The sequence below is a fragment of the Salvelinus namaycush genome, unplaced genomic scaffold (assembly GCF_016432855.1).
Source record: "Salvelinus namaycush isolate Seneca unplaced genomic scaffold, SaNama_1.0 Scaffold867, whole genome shotgun sequence".
NCBI classification, from domain to species: Eukaryota; Metazoa; Chordata; class Actinopteri; order Salmoniformes; family Salmonidae; genus Salvelinus; species Salvelinus namaycush.
Genome location: NW_024061605.1, coordinates 77,501 through 87,543, shown reverse-complemented (window position 1 = coordinate 87,543; position 10,043 = coordinate 77,501). Strand labels below are relative to the sequence as shown.

At 44.9% G+C, this 10,043-nt stretch overlaps 1 pseudogene; it reads right to left on the bottom strand.

Moving 5' to 3' along the window:
* LOC120043097 overlaps positions 1-10,043 on the bottom strand; it is a 47,027-nt pseudogene that overhangs the window by 21,397 nt on the left and 15,587 nt on the right.

Sequence of the window (10,043 nt, the reverse complement as noted above, 5' to 3'; positions counted from 1 at the left end):
CACCACACACACACACACACAACACACACACACCCACACACACACACACACACACCACACACCACACACACACACCACACACACACACACACACACACACACACTCCTGAACCATATTCTTCATCATAGCAGGTCTTTTGACCCGTCTTGTTTCATTTTCACTCATTGCTGCTCACTTGGCAAAGTTGGAGCAAACTCTCCCCACCTAGCGTCCTATCCCTGTGTAATTTGTGCGCCAGTCAATACACTTCTGCTGTGTCAGTGCTGCAATGCAGTTGGAATATCTTATTGCTCAATGAGTCCATTTTCCCCGTCTCTCTCTCCTTGCTCTCCCTCAGGTGATGTCATCAACCTGGGCGACAGGCAGCTAACGGTGCTGCACATGCCCGGCCACTCCCGGGGAAGCATCTGCCTGCACGACGGGGACAACAAGATGCTGTTCAGCGGGGACGTGGTCTATGACGGAGCCATGGTCGACTGGCTGCCCACCAGCCGGGTCAGCGACTACGTCAGTAGCTGTGAGCGCCTGGTGGGGCTGGTGGATAGTGAGCAGGTGGACCAGGTAATGCCGGGACACTATCACACGTTTGGTGCAAAACGGCTCCACCACATCGCCTCGGGGTACATCGACAGAGCCGGCACCTGCCCGGCACGCTTCTCCACATTTGCCTGGAGGACCTTGGCCGGATTGGCGCTACGGGCGTCCAACACACGTGGCATCTGCTAGCCACATGAAGAGGCTGGCACCCCAGGTTGAATCTTTTGCAGAGTTAGACTGGGGGATGTGAATCACCCCCTCAATTAACAGGATTTCCTTGTATTGTCTATTATAAACTGATGTAATCCAATGTATGTTATTTTAAATGATTCATCAAAATGCCCCCATTAAATTACATCAGGCAATGATTGACAGAATATTGAGATTCCCATTATTACAGGATTCATTAAAGACTGGAAAATTAATCTTGTTTATTATGTAATATTAAGATAAATATTAAGTTGTGTGATCGTTGGAATGCTCTTTCCCATGAGGTAGCCTAGTAGTTAGAGCGTTGGATTAGTAACTGAAAGGTTGCAAGTTCAAATCCCCGAGCTGACAAGGTACAAATCTGTCGTTCTGCCCCTGAACAGTTAACCCACTGTTCCTAGGCCGTCATTGAAAATAAGAAATTGTTCTTAACTGACTTACCTAGTAAAAAAATAAAATATGACAGTGTTTCTTAACCCCAGTACCTCGGGAGTCCCCACAACTACTTAAGCTCTTGATCATTAGTTGAATCAGGTGTGCTATCGCTGAGCTAAAACATATTTAAGAAACCATAGGGAGGCCCGCTTGGACTGGAGATGAATAACATAGTTCCCTTAGGGGACACAATGTGACAGCACAACACCTACACAGAGACCAACAGACACAGACAGACAGAGGGCATGACTCAGCAGTATCTTTTATAACCTTGTCCCCCAGGCTAAGAGAGAGGGAGCTGGTGGAGGAGACCTATATATTTTGTAACACTAGTCTTGGGCGGGCCAAGTTTTTTTTCGGGCCGCCTATGAATAAAAAAAAATAACATTTTCGGGGCGGATTTTTTTTGTCAGTGTTATCTAATATTTATATATTTATTAATTCCATTATTTTACTTTTAGATTTGTGTGTATTGTTGTGAATTGTTTTTAGATACTACTGCACTGTTAGAGCTAGGAACACAAGGATTTTCGCTACACCCGCAATAACATCTGCTAAATATGTGTATGTGACCAATAAAACTTGATTGACTAAAAACAGATATAAAGTATGTAGAAAAGATAAATGGGCCTATATATTTATAACTAGGATTATCTTTGAGAACTAACAATCACTGAAATAAAAGCTAGACAGTCAGGGAGAATAATTTAAAAAAACATTTTTTTATGGATTTTGTTTGAGTCACTCAAACTTTTAGATTTGTGTGTCATTGCAAAATGTGTAGAATTGTAGGACATTTTCTTTAAAGAAAAAAAGTCAGCCTCATTGCAAAATGTGTAGAATTGCAGGAACTTTGCTTTAGAACAGCTACATGTAGTCACTGGGGCCAACAGGAGGGCCTCTAAGTATTTGTTAGTTCTCAAAGAGAATAAAGTTCCTGCAATTCTACACATTTTGCAATGAGGCTGACTTTTTTCTTTTAAGAAAATGTCCTACAATTCTACACATTTTGCCATGGTTTATGCTATCTGAGTGACTCAAACAACATCCATTAATTAAAAAAAAAAAAATTCTCCCTAGCTTTTATTTCAGTGATTAAGTCAACAGCTGCACCATTGGCCATGCCCCCCACCTAAACCCCATTTTAATCCAGAAAAAGCCCCGCACTGTATAATCCATCACACTCGCAATAGAATAAAAGTGTTAGCACATTCTTGAAATGAGACAATCCAGTTACTGTGTGGTTTTTCCTTTCAACACTGTGAAAATGGCATTTAACAACAAGCACAAATTCCTATTGAAAGATTCATGTGACAGTTTGGCTGCTTCCCAATTCTTTACCCTTTTCCCAAAGTGTGCACTTTTACACTCCACATCATAGATTTAACAATGGTGGAAACTCTGTCTAGCAAAGGATTTTACCAATTCACAATTATTTTAAATCCATGACTGTTAATGTGTGGAAGTGCACACTGGGAGACGGGTGGAGAATCGCGACGCAGCCTTGGATTCCGTGTGCAGAGAATGATCGTGATAACTAGGTCAATGGCTCTTGGAGTACATTCAGACTTCAATTTTAAATGGATGAAATATTAATTCCGTCTCTAAACTATATATAAACAAAATACTTTGGCATGCACTCGTTTTATTATTTATTTTGAATAAAGTGTGTGGACATGCTCTGTAAATTGAATGGGTCTGTGTTGACATAGGTTTTTGGTCAACTGACACAGAGTTAGTCAACATTGACAAAAAGCACATGGTGTTTGATCGAGAGTGATGTTTGATCTAGGGTTAGTGGATGGCTTTAATCCTCATGTCATACTGACGTGACATTTCTACTGGGATTATATGATGTATATCATTTCCACTAAAAGGAGAGATATGACAGAATAAATAATCCAAGGCTGTTTCTGAATGGATACACCATTTATTATTGTTATGTTTAATACAATATTTAAAACATGACTGAGTCCTTATTTCTTCTCCCCCAGGATGACGTGCATGCAGACAGTCTGCTAACACAAGACACTCTTGTTAACATTCATGTTATCTATTAGACACAGTTATAGATATGCAATCTGTTAAAATAAATCAATATAGCTGTATTTATAACAAATCAATCACGTAATAATGTATAAGAAAAAGAAGAGTTTTGTTAACTTATTAAAAAAACTTTTACAGTAACAAATGCCACTTTGAAGCATGTACAGTTGTTTTACTCTGAGTAAAAAGGAGTGAGCCAGCTGTGAGCCCTTGGGACACAGTGGCATGTTAGAAAGTCCATTAGAAGCACAGGGATTGTTAGGCTTTACTGCACAGACCAGGACACACCTACCCCTGCCCACCTCATCACTTAACCAATACAATCAGCTGCTTGGCATTAGGTGAAAGACTACACTATTTTAAGACAAAAAACACAACACAATATTTTCTAGAGATCAATATTCCTGCATTGCATATTTGATCGATTACAATGTTTCATATCATATTGCAGCAGAATTCTGAGACCGGTTTGCCGGGCATAACGTTATGACTGTAGTACCACAAACTAAGCTATAAATCAACAAAGAGGTCAGAGTTGTGGGATTCCAAAACTCTTCACCCATGTATGCACATTCCCAGGTTCTACGCTCTTCAGTCAGTACATTTGCACCCCGGAACTTGAATGAGGCAGTGTAACACAGGAGTTAATATGGCTTCTCGTGATTATGTAGTACATTACCTTAGGCTTCCTTCAATTCATTATAATTACTCCATACATTGGTACAAATAATTGTTGTCAGTTTCTTAACGGAATGTCCTGGTGAACTCAAATATTGGTTGATGTGTATTAGGCCTACAATGTGTTAATGAATGTAGGGGAAGTTCTGGAAACCCAGCCGAGGAAGTGACCCTGATGTTATCACAGTAGTAACAAGTAGCCACAGTAAATTAATGGGAGCACAGTTGCATTAAGTTGAGCTTTCAAAATTCATTCACTTTCTGAGAAGTTTAAAGATCTGAAACAACACATTCCTCGACTTCGAGCACTATCATGCAATAAGCAAATCAGTGTATTAGTAGTTTCAGAGGACTTTTTCTGGCAGGATTTAATTGCTATTACAGGCGACAGTGGGTCTAGCCATTTGAATAGATCACAAGTTACACCAACAACCCTCTGACCACATTCAGATACTAAACATTCCCATACACTGACAATTCACAATTCTCCTGTCATTAGAGTGAAGTCATTCCAGTTAATACCAACGCCCTTTCATCAGAAAGGAAGTGGGGGCTTCCTTCCTGTCAGTTCTTACCAGGACCTTGGGTGATCTGGGGGTCTGAGCTGGGTTATACCTGGCTCTGTGGTTTAGATGAGTGGGGTCTGAGCTGGGTTATACCTGGCTCTGTGGTTTAGATGAGTGGGGTCTGAGCTGGGTTATACCTGGCTCTGTGGTTTAGATGAGTGGGGTCTGAGCTGGGTTATACCTGGCTCTGGAGCCAATTCCGGGGGTCCAGTTTAGCCCTCAAGTTCCTGAGGCTCTGACGGGCCGAAGAGGGGCGTGAGAAAGGGGTGCCGTCTGACAACTCAGGGCTGTGGCTGCCCTCGCTGGAGCTGTTACTGGAGGTAGAGCTGGAGCAGGACAGGGTGGCCTGGGGACGCATTGGGCTGGGATGGGGGCAAGGAGGAGGAGGAGGGGGGCTGACAGGAGCACTGTAACACCCCTCCATACCCCCTGCCCCTGAGGGTGCTGAGCTTGGCGTCCAGGGAGAGGGTGCGGGGGGCGGAAGTGTGAGGAGGGGGAGGAGAGGGAGAGGGGCTCTGCCCAGCCACTGTAGCGGGAGCAAGGGCTGGTGCTGCAGGGGCTGTCGCTGTCCGAGGTCAGGCTGGCTTCTGAGGAGAGCAGGCCGGGCCGGGGGCAGCGCAGGGGGCTGTGGGGGAGGCGGTGTGTGGGTGCGGGGCAACCAGGAGACTCCTCGAACAGGGACATCCAGGGAGGAGAGGTCCCCAGCTGGCTCCTCAGCTCCAGCTCCTCCATCCGCCGCGCCAGGATGTCCGTCACCGTACTGATGTCATCAGAGGTGTCAATAACTAGGAGGAACAGAGGAAAGTCATTACTGTGGTCGGACAGACCGTCCTAATAACGCTGAGACAGTGGAATACAGTTCAGAGAGGCTAGACCTAGACTTGGTGATGCTAGTTGAAGGGGGGGGTGGGGTCAGGTTCAATACTGCAGTGTGTGAGTGGACCCCACTGGTACTTCACCTGTCGTTGTAATAGGAGGAGAGCAGAGCACGAATCTCAGCAGACACAGCATTATCCTGCAGCAAGATACCCTCACAGGACGGGATGGTGAGGGGGGGCTAGGGTCCAGGGGGGGGGGGCAGGTATGTGCATTGACGGGCAGGGTGAAATAAAGTTGTGATACATGATTTGGGGAATAAATTGATGTGCATAACGCGGTAAAAAGGAGTTCATTTAGAATGTATGAATATTAGAATTCCATTGGAGTGTAAAATTAACAATGATGGGAATAGAATGATAATGGTGGGAAAAAGGGGGGAAATGTAATTTGAGCACAGGAACAAGGGAGAGTGGCAGGGAAGGTGATAGCCAAAAAGGAAGGAATGAGAAACACAAAGAGAGAGAGAGATAAAGGAAGAGAGAGAGAGAGTCAGCACGTCAGAGAAAAGAACACTTCCATCCATTATGCATAGAGGTTGGTTGGTGTGCTAGTGTGGTGGCAGGCAGCTCAGAGTAGAGTCCGATGGAGAGCTCATGCATATGTACCACCACTGTTAGAACAGTCAGAAACACGCATGTGGTTAAGGGGACTATCATCCTCTGGAAATATACTGAACAAAATTTAAAGTGTTGGTCCCATGTTTCATAAGCTGAAATAAAAATCCCAGAAATGTTCCATACGCACAAAAAACGTATTTCTCTAAGATTTTGCCCACACATTTGTTTACATCCCTGGTAGTGAGCATTTCTCTTTTGCCAAGATAATCCATCCACCTGACAGGTGTGGCATATCAAGAAGCTGATTAAACAGCATGATCATTACACAGATGCACCTGGTGCTGAGGACAATAAAAGGCCACTCTAAAATGTGCAGTTTTGTCACACAACAAAATGACACAGATGTCTCAAGTTTTGATGGAGTGTGCAATTGGCATGCTGACTGCAGGAATGTCCACCAGAGCTGTTGACAGAGAATTTCTCTACCATAAGCCGCCTCCAAGGTTGTTTTAGAGAATTTGGCAGTACATTGAACCAGCCACACAACTGCAGACCACGTATAACCACGCCAGCCCAGGACCTCCACATCCGGCTTCTTTACCTGTGGGATCATCTGAGACCAGCCACCCCGACAGCTGATGAAATTGAGAAGTATTTCTGTCTGTAATAAAGCCATTTTTTCCGGGATTTTTTATTTATTGGCTGGGCCTGTCTCCCAAGTGGGTGGGCCTACCCATGGCTGCGCCCCTGCCCCGTCATGTGAAATCTATAGATTAGTGCCTCATTTATTTATTTCTATTGACTGATTTCCTTATATGAACTGTAACTGAGTAAAATCATTGAAATTGTTGCATGTTGTATTTATATATTTTTGTTCCGTATATATTTAAATGTATTTGTTTTTGTAAACCTATTAACCTATTATTAAGCTATGATTTTTGTAACCCTAAACTTATAAACTAACTAACAAATTACTATATGTTCTAGATTTATTACTAATAAATAAAAGCGGAAAGAAACTCAAGTCTAAGTGTCCACAACATATTACTGAATCATATAAAAAGTATTATGGACAATTTGGGTCGCTGTCTTACCCATTTCGTGGTAAAGAGAACCCTGTTTCGATGTGACCAGGGTTGGTTTCCGGGCGATGGCAGCTCAATCTTCATTAAGTCGTCACAGCACTGCTTCCATTGGCCTGCAGGGAAGAAGGAAACTGTCAGTCATCTTCCAACATCCAATCAACCTGAGAAAACCACTAACGACACATCAGGAGTCAATGAGCACATGAACAAGAGCATATCAGGACCTATAGTGTAGGGTGTGTATGTCTACTCTAGGGCCAGGAGTTTTCCCCTGAGCTCACCAATGAAGAACTCAGGCCCCTAATCATGTGATCAGCCTACTTACTCATGTCATAGAACTGTTGCCAGAAGGCCTCCATCCAGCGGTGTGTGTCTTCACGACTGTCTGCTGAGAGTGTGTGTGTCACCTCCTCTCCTCCATAATGGTTACTGATACAGATACTCTGGGCCTTATTGTGGCGGTCCTTCTCTGACGCCCGTATTCTCGTCTTCTAACAGACCGGATACACACACACACAATCAGCTAATAGTGTTGCATTTGACCAAATGATTCAATAACCCCCCAAAAAGATGAATTTAAGCATCAAAGCATTTATTTTCTCGTCAACTCACAGTGCGTGAATGCACTTACTGACACACAGAGCAGTGAGTGACATATATGCCAAGTCACTCAAGTAACCTCAAGCATGAATCTGTCCCAGTTATCAGCTATCCAGGCTGTATCACATCCGGCCGTGATTGAGAGTCCCATAGGGCGGTGCACAATTGGCCCAGCATGGTCCAGGTTTGGCCCGGGTAGGCCGTCATTGTAAATAAGAATTTGTTCATAACTGACTTGCCTAGTTAAATACGTCCCAATTGTCTCTCATTCCTCCCAAAGTGTGCACATGTTCACTTCCCTTCACTAATTTGAAAGGAAATGACTGGTATAATGGGTGGAAACTTCCTGTAGCCCTGCCTCCACCAATCCAATGCTTTGGGAAGTAGTAAACGAGTGTACATTTCAGGAGAAAGGAGATATTATTGTGACACCCTAAGACAGTACTCCAAATGTATTTCCCCATCCCCACCAGTAGGTGGCAGCAGTGCCCTGTTCCGCCTCACTGGGTTCAGCTTGATCCTGAGAGCAGAGCAGTCAGAGCTGCTGATTGATGCATGATTCTACAGAACTGTCTCTGTCTGAAGCTGAATGAGGACTTTTTGCTGTGGGTCAGGGGCCACCAGCTAGCATGCTTTATTGTTTCATGTTGAGAGTGTGCGTATGTGGGACGTTTTTTTTCTCCATCCACTGACCTTATTGATGGAAATGGTAAAAGCCGGCTCTATGTTAGCCTCTACATCCTCTTGCCGGTGGTAACAGAAAAGGTTTGTCCCTTTAAGGACGCCGTAGACGTTTGTCCAACTCTGAGGGTCACCTCCAAACTGCTGTGAGAGATAGAGACGCTAATTAGAGAGAGAGAGAGACATGCCTTGCTATCCTCTCAAACACACACAGACACCCTCACCTTGACCTTCAAGCAGCCGCTCATCATCTGTTGGGTCATACAGTGAGGCTGGGCAGCCAGGCGACAACACACATTGCCGTAGAGAGGCACCCAGTGTGAACACTCCTCTACAGGGAACGACAGGGGGATAGAGAGAGAAAGGAATGAAACATCTACACACACACACACACACACACACACACACACACACACACACACACACACACACACACACACACACACACACACACACACACACACACACAATAGCAGGGAATACAAGTGTCACAGCTGCAAGGTGAGCCCCGAACAACAGTGGAGGTGCCCATCAAACTTTATTACAGCTGTAAGTAAGGGGCAATGAATTAAGCAGCAGCACATGTCATGGTGTCTACTCCCCTGTACACCTCATCATTGGAGTTTTACACAGCACTGACTCCAATTTATTACTATGACCTTGACAATGACTGTCAGACAGCTAACATCGTGGCTGGGAGAGGGAGGGAGACTGGGATAAATGGAGAGAGAAAGACATGGGGAAAGAGGATATCTAGTCAGTAGCACAACAATGCATTCAACCAAAATGTTGTCTTCTGCATTTAACCCAACCCCTCTGAATCAGAGAGGTGTGGAGGGCTGAGAGAGCGAGAGGTACTGAAACAGAGGGAGGGAGAGAAAGAGAAGTCTGACCCATATTTACTGTACATGGATAAACCACATCCCTACTGTGATCTACCGTTGCCCGAGATGCTGAGGTCATGTGTGCGGAAGCTGTCCTGGACGTGTGACAGTGACAGGGTGGTGTGGGCCAAGAGATGGTACTTCGGTCCCCTGTGAACAGAACACATGGCAGAGGCACTGGTGAGCTGTGTGACTGTGGTACTAAATACACACGTCGGTGTCTACGTCAGTGACTTTGTGTGGGTGTTTCGCTGCAGGACTGCATACGTGTGTCTGTATGAATGACTGTACACTACATGCCTAGAAATACGTCTCAGGGTGTGTGAATATCACTAGAGAAGTAGCGTGTGTACACAACATAAACACACTCACACCACTGTGGGCAGAGGCAGCAGCAGCGTGGCTCCTCCTCCGTTGCTGATGGGGCTGCAGGCTCCAGGGTCCATGGCGACGCGGAGCTTCTTCCCTGCCGAACGGCCCAGAGAGCTGCTCAGTTTGCTGGCTAGTTTCCGAGACGTGCTCCCTGTCGAGTAGTCCTCCTCTGAACAGCAGCTGTACATCTCCACGCGCAGCTCAAATCCCGGGCTGGCCTCGCTGCTTGATACGGCAAACACATATGGAGAGATACACAGTTATACGTGCATAGAAATGCATGCACACAGCAAAAACAAATATATACAAACACACACAGTCACACACACCGAAAACACATGCTTATACATACACAGAATGTACACTGAGTGTACAAACATTAAGAACACCTTCCTAATATTCAGTTGCAGCCCCTTTTGCTCTCAGAACAGCCTCAATTTGTCAGCTCATGGACTCTACAAGGTGTTGAACGTGTTCTACAGGGATGCTGGTCCATGTTGACTCCAATGCTT